The sequence below is a fragment of the Cannabis sativa genome, chromosome 5 (assembly GCF_029168945.1).
Source record: "Cannabis sativa cultivar Pink pepper isolate KNU-18-1 chromosome 5, ASM2916894v1, whole genome shotgun sequence".
Classification (NCBI taxonomy): Eukaryota; Viridiplantae; Streptophyta; class Magnoliopsida; order Rosales; family Cannabaceae; genus Cannabis; species Cannabis sativa.
The window spans coordinates 68361020-68373520 of NC_083605.1; the positions used below are offsets into that span (position 1 = coordinate 68361020).

Consider the following 12501-nt stretch of genomic DNA (forward strand, 5'->3'; position numbering starts at 1 on the left):
GAGTAAATTATTAGATTGTGATTATATGTTCTTAATAAAAAAATTAGGGCTTATTGCCAGAAATAGACCTTAGGAAAATAATTTCTTAATTACGGAGATATATTTGAATTCTAAATGTATTATTTATATTATATATAAAATTTAATATTTTTCATATTTTATGCCCCGACAACAGTATAATACGACACTTTGGCTAATTAGAGTCACTTAGATGCGGTTAAGTATATAAGAATTAGTTGGGAAAGATATATTTATACATTTAGAATATTGGAATTATTTGAGATTATTTTATCCCTAGATTATTAGATTGGTTAGTAGTGAAGTAAAGGGAAAGTTAGTTATTTGGCCTTTTATTTTATTATTTGAAGATAAGTGGATTCTTAAGTTAATCCTTCGGTTATTCTTCTTAAGTGATTGCTGAATAAAACAAAATTTAACTAATGATTTTCCTCTTTAGCAAAGAAAACTCAAAAAAAAAAAAAAAAACCAACTCTCATCCTTCTCTCCTCCTACCTTCTGCCCAAGCAAAAACCAAAGGAAATCCAACAATTTCTACCTATTTTAAAACCAAATTCAAGGGGAATTCAATTTAGAATCCAAGGATTTTGATAGCCAAGCTAAGGTAAGATTTTTCCTCTTTGATGTTCATAGTAGAAAATTAGGTTTTCATGCAATTTTGGGATTTAAATTCTGTATGAATTGGGGATGATTAGGTTTTGTTTCTGGAGTAATTTTAGAGTAATTTATGTTGTTATTGGCTGGTTTGAATAACTATTTCATGTTTGAGCAAATTTTGAGCTTTTAAGCTTAAACTTGGGTCTTCCATGGTAAAATTGAGATCATGGGTTTATGCTTGCTCTTAACTGTTGGGTTATGTTTGTTTTAACTATTTATGAAGTTCTGGACAATTTGGTTAAGGTTTGGTTTTGAAATGAGGCTTTTTGGGAAACTTACCCAAAAAAATGGCAAACCCTTTTTACAGAATCGGTTTACTGTTTTTTTTTTATAAGTATAAGCCCAGAAAAATAATTTACCATTTTTATAAAAACGATTTGTTGTTTCTTTCAGGGTATTTTTCCAGTCTCATTTTTTCGTATTTTCTCAATATTTAGGGTATTGCCACACTATCAATCGATAGGAAAGCTTTCAGTTTTGAGTTTGAAGCCCCTTTCAATGATTTAGCGGGTTAATTAACTAATTTTACGTAAATTGTGACTTAGGACCTTAAATCGTCAAGCAGTAGTTTCCACTATGGGTTGTCGGCATAATTGCATTCAGAATCGAGGTAAGATTAGTATAATTATATGCATGTTTACATGTTAAATGTACATGTTTTATAGTTTTCTGTTTGATAACATATCAGTTAGAGCAATATTAGTGTACATATATTTGCACTGAACATTGACGGATATATGTTAGGCAAATTCTAAAGCCATTAGTTTGGCATATCAATAAGAGTGGTATCGATGTTGATAGAGTTACATTGGGTACTGACAAATATATGCTAGGTTTTGTTGTATGAATGTTCCAGACTTAGTACGCGTTGAATGCGAGATATGATTATATTTAGGTGTATGGGCGCCGATTATGATCTGGTTATATATTTATGTTTATGCTTTTCTTATTGAGTCTGTTGACTCATATGTATTATTTACATGTGCAGGTAAGAGCCAAAACTGAACTAGAGTGAGTCTAGATCTGAATGAAGATTGTACATATCAAGACGATTAGACTTGAAGTGTTTGGGTGTTCGGGACAATTTAAGTCCACTTTTTGTATAAAACATATTTTGAAAATAGTTATAAACTTTTGACGGGGTCTCAGAGTTATGTAGATTATATTTATTTATTAAAGTTTAAGTTTATTTAAAAAAGTTTAAATCAATCATATTTTTCAATAAACCCTTTGATTAGCAAAGGTGTGCATAGTAATCAAAAAATACTGTAGCGTGCCTAAACTAATAGGGGTTACATGAATATACCTCTGCTACAATAATATTTTTCCCTTCTTAATTTGGAAAGGATTCTTACTATAACATTGAGTTTCTTCTCAAACCTGGATATTCTTATTTGGCATCATCGTAACTTCAGCCATTACACTGTTAAATCAGGTTTCCACTTGGCAAATTCTATATTGAAGATGGCCATCTCTCCTCCACCTCTGTTTCATCGTCATCATGGTCGAGTTATTTCTATTCTCTTAACTTGTCACACAAAAATCAAAATTTTTGCTTGGCAAGTGGTTCACAATGCTCTACCTATGGCTACAAATCTTGTTAGAAGAAAGGTTATAACTGATGCTACGTGCTTGGTCTGTTGTCGGGCTTAGGAGTCAATAGGACATGCTATGTTTGGCTGCAAGTATGCTCGTTCCGTTTAGCGTATCTTGGATTTGGCCTTTGATTGGCATCTTTCTTCTTCCATGACAAAAGGAGATTATCTCGTTCATCAATCTACACTTCACACAAAGGCTAAAATGGAAATAATTATATGTACTCTGTAGTGTATTTGGATGGAAAAGAATAACATTATTCATGGCGAAAGGGCAAAGACGGCCACAAAACTATCTGAGTTTATTGTAACTTTTCTTAAAAACTTAAGATTTCCCAAACTCAAATACAGTCCAACCATACCTACAACACAAGTTAACACTTCCTCCTCCACAACTCAATTGCCTGTTGCATCACAGTCATGGCTGCCACCATGTTCAGGTAGTTGTAAACTGAATGTGAACGCTACTTTGGATGCTAGCAGGAGTATTGTTGCTTTGGATGCTCATGGTCACGTTGTGGCTGCTCTATCCAAGCCGACTGTTGGAAACTTGAATCATATGAGATGGAGGCAAAGGCTATCTTTCATGCTCTAAAGTGGCTTCTTCAATTACAGGTGCCTATTTGCCAAATTGAAACAAATGTTTTGATGGTATTGGTGTTGGAATTATTTTTACCAGGATCTTAGATCTACTCACAAGTATGTTGATTTAACAACCTAAATATGAACTTCTAAAACGATAGAAAATTAAACACATAAAAGTAAGAGAAATCGTACATTGGGTGCAGCGGAACATATGTCTCCTCCCACTCAGATCTCTAACCCTTGATTCCTTTTTGTCGTAGAGTATAATCAAGATATGAGCCCGAATATCCTTCTTTGTTGATTCTGAATTCTACACAGCCTTCCTCACTATGATTGAGGTATTACTTGATGTGTGTGGGCACTACTCTATCACTTAGAGGATTTCGAAAAACAGAGAAGGTAGAGAGAGAGAGAGAGAGAGTGGCAGCTTGAACAAGGCTTTTTGAGTGAAAGAAAATTATGTCAAAGTGTTACAAAAACTGAAGTCTTTACCTTCTATTTATAGAAGACCACATGGGCTTATGGTTGAATTACTTGGCATTAAAAAAATAAAAAATCAATGGGAAAAGGGAAGCAAAGTGGCCGGCCTAGGCATTGTGAAAACAAGGCTTTCCACTTTTCCAACTTTCCTTTTCCAACATTCCTAGTTTCCCATTTTGTCAAAAACTGCCAATTCCTTTATTCAACCACATAAATGTCAAATCTAATTATTTAATAATTAAAATTAATTATCAAATAATATATTGTCATTTATTTATTAATAATAAAACTAATTAAAGTTTCCCAATTAATAAATATACCCTTCAAATTCTCTATTTACTGTTTTGCCCTTAATAAGTGATAAATTCTCAAATAGACACAGTCTAACTTGAGAATTATAATTGATTAATTAAAATCAATTAAATGAGTCTTACAAGTAATATTGTCTCAACTAGTGAGGGGACCATGGGTCTATATATCCGAGCTTCAATAAGCAGATCAAGAATTTATTACTTAAATTCACTGACTTATTAATTCTTCGTTGAATCCACGCATAGAACTTAGAATTGCACTCTCAGTTATATAGAACGCTCTATATGTTCCACCATATAGACACGTCATTAGTTATCCATTGTTATAATCCTAATTTGATCAATGATCCTCTATATGGATGATTTACATTGTAAAGGGATTTAATTACCGTAACACCCTACAATGTATTTTATCCTTAAAACACTTAACCCTATATAAATGATATTCAGCTAAGTGAAATGAGTACTCCACCATTTATCTTTGTTTGGTTAAGCTCGAAGGAAATCATCCTTTGCTTACTATTCGCCAGATAGAAGCTATAGATTCCATATTTATGTTAGCGCTCCCACTCAATTGCACTACCGTGTTCCCAAAATGTACGTATCACCCTGACCCAAAAGTAGGCTTAACTAACAAATCAAAGAACACGAATAATACTCTTGAGATTGAACCTAACCATATCAGGATTTAGATCATTTGATCTAGGATCAACTTAGTGATATTGAATTGAATAGATATTACGGTAAGTTTTATAAATCTATTTCAAAGTTCAATATCGGTCCATTCCAATGCATACTCCATGCATCCAACTCGATCTTTACTTTAACCAATGTTTTGGAAAGAACATAGCATTTCTCCAAATGCAAGTAAACTCTGTTGTAGATTGTCATATCAGTAAAACCCAGTGTTCTGATAAATCTAGGAATCCTTTATTCACATAGTCATGTTTACTTTCCACTATGTTGACAACATAATAAACATGATCAAGTATGTGAAAATGGTTTGGATGAATTTATAAATCAAATAGACAAACAATTGATAAGGTGAACCAAAACATACACAAATGAATGAAAAAGTACTTCTGTTACTTTATTGATATTGAATAATCTGGATTACATTGAAATGAGATTTTATTTAGAGCATAAAACCCAACAATTGGATGCTCTGAATAAGTCACATATTAGTGAAAATAACAGAAGTGATTTTTATTAATGAATGAAAATGTATTTATACAAGGATAAAGAGCAAAAATTGGAAATAACAAACATAACAGAAAACTGTTATGAACAACCTAACAAACAGACCAACTAACATAACAACCTATAACAGATTCTAGCTTAAGACTCCCCCTCAAGATGAAGTGTAGAGATTTGATACACTCATCTTGGACAACAAATAACCAAATTGAGAGGGAAACAAAGCCTTAGTCATTATGTCAGCAATGTTGTGCCGAGAAGCAACAAAGGATAATTTTATTTTGTTCTTGTTGATTTGCTCCCGTACTATGTGACAATCTATGTCAACATGCTTCGTACGCTCATGGAATACGACACTTTCTGAGATGTGTATTGCAGCCTGGTTGTCACAGTGAATGGTTGTTGGTTGGGAAGGAGAAATTCCAAAATCAGAGAGGATGTTGTGTAGCCATAAAATTTCGTAGGTAGTGTTGGCAAGAGACCGGTACTCAACTTCAGCTGATGATTTTGAGATCGTGGACTGCTTCTTAATTTTCCAGGAGATGAGGGACTGACCGAGGAATATGCAAAAACCAGTGATTGATCGCCTTGTATCAGGGCAGGTGCCCCAGGCTGCGTCCGAGAATGCCTGGAGATGAAGCAAACGATCGATGGGAAGTTGTTGCTGTTAATTTGAGTGAAACATAAGTCCCTGACCTGGAGTGCCTTTAAGGTACTGAACAATCCGATATGCTGCTTTAAGGTGCGGTTGACGAGGATCACTGAGATACTGACTAAGTCTATTGACGATATAGCTAATGTTAGGTCTTTTCATTGTTAAGAACAATAGTTTTCCAATGAGGCTGCGATATGAAGTAGCATCATTGACAGGAGGACTAACATCCTTACTAAGAGAAAGATTAGCATCCATTGGTGATGAAACAGCCTTTGATCCAAGGAGACCTGTTTCATTGAGTAATTGAAGAGTAAAGGGTCGTTCAGAGACAGATATGCCTGCCTTGGATCGAGCAATTTTGAGGCCAAGGAAAAGTCTTAAGTGGCCAAGATCCTTTATCTGAAATTTTGAATTAAGGAATGCTTTAAATTTTGTTGCTTCGGTGTCATTAGTGCTGACAATTACTATGTCATCGACATAGATTAAAATGGCAAGGAAGCAAGATGAATTAGATTTGATAAAGAGGGAGTGGTCATATGCAGATTGGTGAAAACCATGTTCAATAAGTGTGGTGCTAAATTTGACAAACCACTGCCGAGAAGCTTGCTTAAGACCATAGAGGCTTTTGTGCAAAAGGCAAACCGGGTTTGGGGGTAACTCCCCCTCATGGACATAGCCTTTAGGGAGTGTCATGTAGACTTTTTCATTAAGATCTCCATGAAGAAAGGAATTATTAATGTCCATTTGGTATAGAGTCTAATTATTGATGGCAACCAATGCTAAGAATAGTTTGAGGGTATTGAATTTTGCAACGGGGGCAAAGGTTTCTGTGTAATCAATGCCTTGTTGTTGTGAATACCCCTTAGCAACGAGGCGTGCTTTATATCTCTCTATTTCACCTTGTTCATTATATTTTATTTTATATACCCATTTGTTACCAATGGGTTTACAACCAAGAGGTAAGGAAACAACTGACCAAGTGTTGTTTTTCTTAAGAGCAAAGAATTAAGCATCCATTGCTTTTAACCATTGAATAAATTGAGATGCTTGTTTGAAAGTGGTAGGTTCCAACTCAGTATATGCGTGGAAGATGGCATTGCGAAAAGCAACACTGAGTTTGTCATAGTTTAAGTATTTAACCAAAGGATGATTGGTAGAGGAATGACAAACATATTCTTTGAGATGAGCAAGGGTGGAAGTTTTTCTACCTGTTTTAGTAATGAAAGGCTGCTGGGGAACTGTAGTTGTTGCATCAGAAGCTGGGGATATATCAGTAGCTTTTGCTGGTGTGTTGTTACGTGAGACAGGTGCTAAGTTGTGGTCAGGAGGCGCCTGTGTTGGATCAACACTAGCAGGTACTGATGTAGGTGTATGTGATGCAAGTTGAGATGGATTTATAGCAGATGTGGGATGTTGTTGATCAACAGATGGAAAAACAGATTGTGTATCAAGAGAGGAGGTGTATTGAACAGGAAATAGATGATCCAAGGATTGTGTGTTGAGAGATCCTTTAAGGGAAAAATTTATTCATAAAACACCACATCTCGAGAATAAAAAAATTTATTAGAGCCCAAATCGAGTAATGTGTATGCTTTCATACCATTGGGATATCCAATGAACATACATGCATGTGCACGAGGGGAAAATTTGTGCCTAGTACTTGGTAAGAATGATGCATACGCAAGACATCCAAAGTTCCTTAAATGGTCATAGGCAGGTGGTTTATTGTGCATCAATTGGTAAGGTGTTAAAAGTTTTAGCAATGGTGTAGGTGTACGATTTATCAAATACACAACAGTGTTGATAAGATGAGGCCAATATACCAAGGCTATAGATGATTGAAAAGCCAAGGCTCGAGCCACATTTAAAATGTGTTGATGTTTTCTCTCAACGACGGAATTTTGTTGAGGTCTCTCAACACATGAGTTGTAAATTTGAATTCCTTTTTGAAGATAAATAGGTTTGATATTGAGTTCTTTTGCATTATCACATCGAACTGCTTTGATGTTCTTATTAAATTGACTAAAAACAAGGTTATAGAACTGTGGGATTAGAACTTGCACATCAGATTTGGATTTTAACATATAAACCCAAGTATATCTGCTATGGTCATCCACAATTGTCAAGAAATATTTATAACCTTCTACTATGAACATGAAAAGGACCCCATATGTCTAAATGAATTAGATCAAAACAAAAATCAGCAATGTTATTTTGAGATTGAAAAGGTATTCTTTTTTGTTTAGCTAAGTAACATATAGAGCAAGGGGAAACATCATTATGTGCAGAATGTAATTGTTTATTAAGAAAATTTGTTGCGAACATGGAAGGATGTCCAAGTCTAGAGTGCCATGAATGGACACTATTACAAGAGTTATTGTACTGATTACATGTAAGAGAAAGAGAATTGCTGTGAGATCGGGTAGATTGCAGCAAGAAATATAGATTTCCAATCCTTTCATCTGTCCCAATCCTCTTGTTCATTGTGCTTTGTAATGTGCAAAAAGATTTGGTAAATAGCATACTGTTAGCAGTGTGATTTAGAAAACTGGATACACTAAAAAGTTTGAATTGAAATGTAGGCACATATAGTACATTTGATATGTGAAAATTGGGTGAAAAATTGATATCACCTGATTTAGATACCTTAATGATGGATCCATTTGGTAATGTAACAGTATTAGCTATAGGGTGTTTGTGCACATTAGAAAAAAGAGAAAAATCACAGCAAATGTGGTGTGAAGCACCACTGTCGACAATCCATAGGGTGTTTGGTAATGTAACAGTATTAGCTATAGGGTGTTTGTGCATATTAGAAAAAAGAGAAAAATCACAGCAAATGTAGTGTGAAGCACCACTGTCGACAATCCATAAGTGTTTAGAACTGTTACCAGAAACATTAGATGCAAAAGCATCTGTTGTAGTAGGCTGCAGCTTCTGTGTTAGGAGAGAAATAATTGCTTAAATGTCTTCTTGCTTGGTAAGGTTGACAAGGACACCATATTGATCAACAGAAGAGGAGGCATTATGGACTGTGGGTTGTTCAGTTTTCTTCTTGTCACCATAACCAGGGGCAAACCGATCAAGAAATATCATTTTTCTTTTAAATGCCCTGGTTTGTGACTGTTAGAACAGTAGGGGCGCATCTTTTTGTTGGATCGGGGATTGGTGGAGGCTGCAGAGGCTGAAGGATTTTGAGCCAATGCAGCAGGAGGTTGGCTTTGGTCTTGAACAGAAGCAAGAAAAGGGAGATGAGAGTTTTTAAATTTTCTTTGTCTTTCTTCATGGATAACCATGGAGAAAACTTTGGACAAAGAGGGAAACGAATCAATGAGAAGAATTGGTGCACGAACAGGAAAGTATGATTCATTCAATCCTGTAAGAAATTGTAAAACCTGTTCTTGATTCAAGAATGTTAGGTTATCAATAGATGCGACACAAGAACATGGAATTCGTGGTCTTAATTCCTGAATTTCATCCCACATGTATTTAAGCTTCATAAAATAAGAAGTAACAGAATCCTCACCTTGGCGAAGGGTAATAAGCGTTTCTTGGAGCTCGAAAATTCTGGGGCCATTACCTTGATCAAAACGTGAATGAAGTTCAGTTCACATCTCAGCTGAAGTATCAAGAAACATAATACTGCTCTTGATTTCTGGAGTGACAAAGTGAAGGATCCACGACATCACCATTTGGTCACAGCGAAGCCAATGGTTATGGAGAGAATCTTCAATTGGAGGTTGGGGTAGAATTCCTTTAAGAAACACAGTCTTGTTTCTTGCTCCAAGAGATAATTCGAAGTCGCGTCTCCATGCTTGGAAATTATGATCGGAGAGACGAGGAGTGACCAAGGTTAGGCCAGGATGATCCCCTGAACTGAGATAGTAAGGGCTAGAGCTATCCTCATGAGCAGGTCGGATGGAGCGATTCTGGTTTGTAGAATTTTCTCCAGTGATCACAGGAGCTAGAGGAATGATCGGATCTTCATTGTGTGGTGCATCTGGAATCGTAGAAGAGGAATTAGGCGGAGGATTTTGGCCAAAATTCCTGGAACCAGTAGCACGAGTTCGAACTATGTTTGAGTATCAATGGCAGAACAGAAAGTTTTAGATGATGGGAAGAGGAGAGAATTCTTAAGCATCTGATACCATATTAGTGAAAATAACAGAAGTGATTTTTATTAATGAATGAAAATGTATTTATACTGTTATGAACAACCTAACAAACAGACCAACTAACATAACAACCTATAACAGATTCTAGCTTAAGATCACAAACTGAAATCTCATCTTTTCATGATGTAATTGTAGACATTTCAAGTTTTTTGTCTCTTTTCTCTAGAGTTATGTCAAATGTAGTGTTAATATATAGCAGTTTACGATTTGACTCAATTTGCTCTCAACTTAAATGAAAATTATTTTTAATTAGAATTTAAGTATTTATCCTAAAAAAAATCACTAAGTATCACAATAGTTGTTCTAACCTGTATAGCTTGTTTCATTTATCATATTTAAATAAGGCGGTTATATGCTATTATTAGAAAATAATAAGAATGGGTCACATGGAAAATAAAATAAAAACAAAAATGAAGATATAGTATAGTAACTATTGTCTTTTCTATGAACTTTAAAACATAAATGACATACAGGCTGTGTGGAATATTAAATTTCAACCTACTATATAGTATAGTATATTGCCCAACAGTCATACATATTTATATATATAATTATGTTCCTCTTATTATTTTATATTTATTACAAGATCTAAGCTCTTCAAGTTACGATAATACATATAAAATAATTACAAATATGAAACATTTCCTTAAAGTAATTAAAAATCAAAGGTATTGGAGTCCCAATGAGATTACCCTTGTTTGAGAGACAGTGGAGTTATCTCAAAATAACCTAGCCTCATATTCACATATAATACTTATAATATAATAAGGGGACTGGGATAGGGATGCACATGGAAAAATTGGCGGGCAAGTGCTCCTCTGTCTCTAACTCCGTTAAGGATTTTATACCTCTTCTTGCTTATTCTTCATTGAAAATAGGATGAAAATGGAATTGAGGAATCTCCTAATAAAGAAATAAAACTTATAACAAAAGTTTAAATATATAAAAATATAAAAATACATAAAAATCAAATATTACATCTTTATTATTATTCAACAAATTAATTATTATGAAAAATACAACTTAAAATTTATAAAAGTATATAATTGTACTAAACAAATACAATTATAAATTAAAAAATATTAAATATTATCAAAAATATAAAATAAAATACTAAACAGGTTCCTGTCGGAGCGGGGAGTGTCATCCTATCCCCGTTCGTACCCTGTTTAATATTAGGGGATAAAAATAATTATAGTTCGTGCTCTGTTCTCCATTTAGACTCGAAACTCCTGCTTCATTAGGGACGAATTCCCGCAAGATCTCATTCTCATGGAAAAAATATACATCCCTAGACTGGGAAGCTTCTATGGTGCATCCTGGAAAGAAGGTACACCGATAGATCCTTACTATTTTAGTATCTATAAAAGAAAATAGTTTAATTTTTTTTATGACGTTTTTAATATTTTGTAAATTTTAAGAACTTTATAATAATTTATAATATTGAAAATATGTTTAAATAATTTATTCACTATATGTATAAAATAAAATAAAAAAAAAGTCATGTGTTCAAAAGATTGTCTCAAGTACCTTATTTTTGACGTGTTAATTTTTTTTTTAAAATTTATTAAATTTCATAAAATATCTTAAATAATTATACATCACAGATTAAAAAAATTTATATAAAGGATGTATCAAGGTGCTCCATAAAATTTTTCAAGAAGTTGTTTCCTTTATTTTTTTATATATAGAGAAATGATAAAGTCGTTGCTGCCAAGTATAAGAGAAATGATATATTATTGTTAGTGTATTTTAATATGAAATTTTTTATATTTTAACTTAATATAAAAAATAAAAAATTATCTCGTAAAATAAAATAAAAAATTATTAATTAATTATAAAATGACATATGTTAATCATTTTAAAATGTCAAATATCAATCAATTAATATTCTATATATTCATGAGCTAGTAGGTAGTAAAAGTATCTGAGATTACTTCAAAGTGATTTTTAATTTACGAATTAATGATAAATATTAAATTAAAAAGTATAAAATTCCATACTTCATTATATTATATATAATACAAATTGTTGTGCTACTGTTGAAATGTTGAATAGTTACCACTAAAGTCCTTAATTATTAACATTTCTCTATATTGATAGACTTATAGTTTTTTTTTTGAGATAAAATGGTGACATTTTATTAGCAAATTGAATCAACCATTACAATGTTTAAAAGATCATTCGGAGCAGTACTCTCGATGAACATACGAACTGAGTGAAAACAAGAGCTGCGAGCCATATAATGGGCAGCCTTGTTAGCAGAACGTTTAACAAATTGAATCTGAACAGATTTTAAAGAAACAAGCAATTCTTTGCACTCTTGAATCACCACGCCAAAGGGAGAGCGTAGAGGAACCGAAGAATGTAAAGCTTGAACAGCCACAAGACAGTCTGTTTCAAGCTGTACATCTTGCCACTGCTTGTCTTTGATCCAGCTAAGAGCCTCCTTGATGCCAATCGCCTCCACCACTGTAGCATCTAAATAGCCCGGTTCACTACAAGAACGAGCTTCAATAAGATGGCCATGACAATTGCGAGCCACCAATCCAGTCCCAAACCAACCTTCTGCCTCAAAGATAGCTCCATCTACGTTGACCTTAATCTTATCAGTTACCGGTTTAGACCAATGCTCACTTCCCTCATTTTCACCCGAAGCCAAAAATAAAGGACCCTTCTTTCTCAATTGAGCATTCTTCCATTGATTAAGGTTGACTCTAGCAGACAGAATGACATCCGAAGCTGAAGTGCTCTTGCCTTTCCAAGTGTACGCATTACGTGCATTCCAAATGGCCCAACAAAGCATGACCGCTTCCTCTCTAATTTCG

General features: G+C 34.0%; 1 long non-coding RNA gene across 1 annotated transcript; it reads left to right on the plus strand.

The window, feature by feature from the left end:
- The first annotated feature begins 384 nt into the window (after positions 1–384).
- LOC133037678 (uncharacterized) lies at positions 385–1834 on the plus strand. The gene is made up of 3 exons (XR_009687730.1): positions 385–622; positions 1221–1285; positions 1664–1834. It is a non-coding gene; the product is annotated as an uncharacterized LOC133037678 (long non-coding RNA).
- The last annotated feature ends 10667 nt before the right edge of the window (positions 1835–12501 follow it).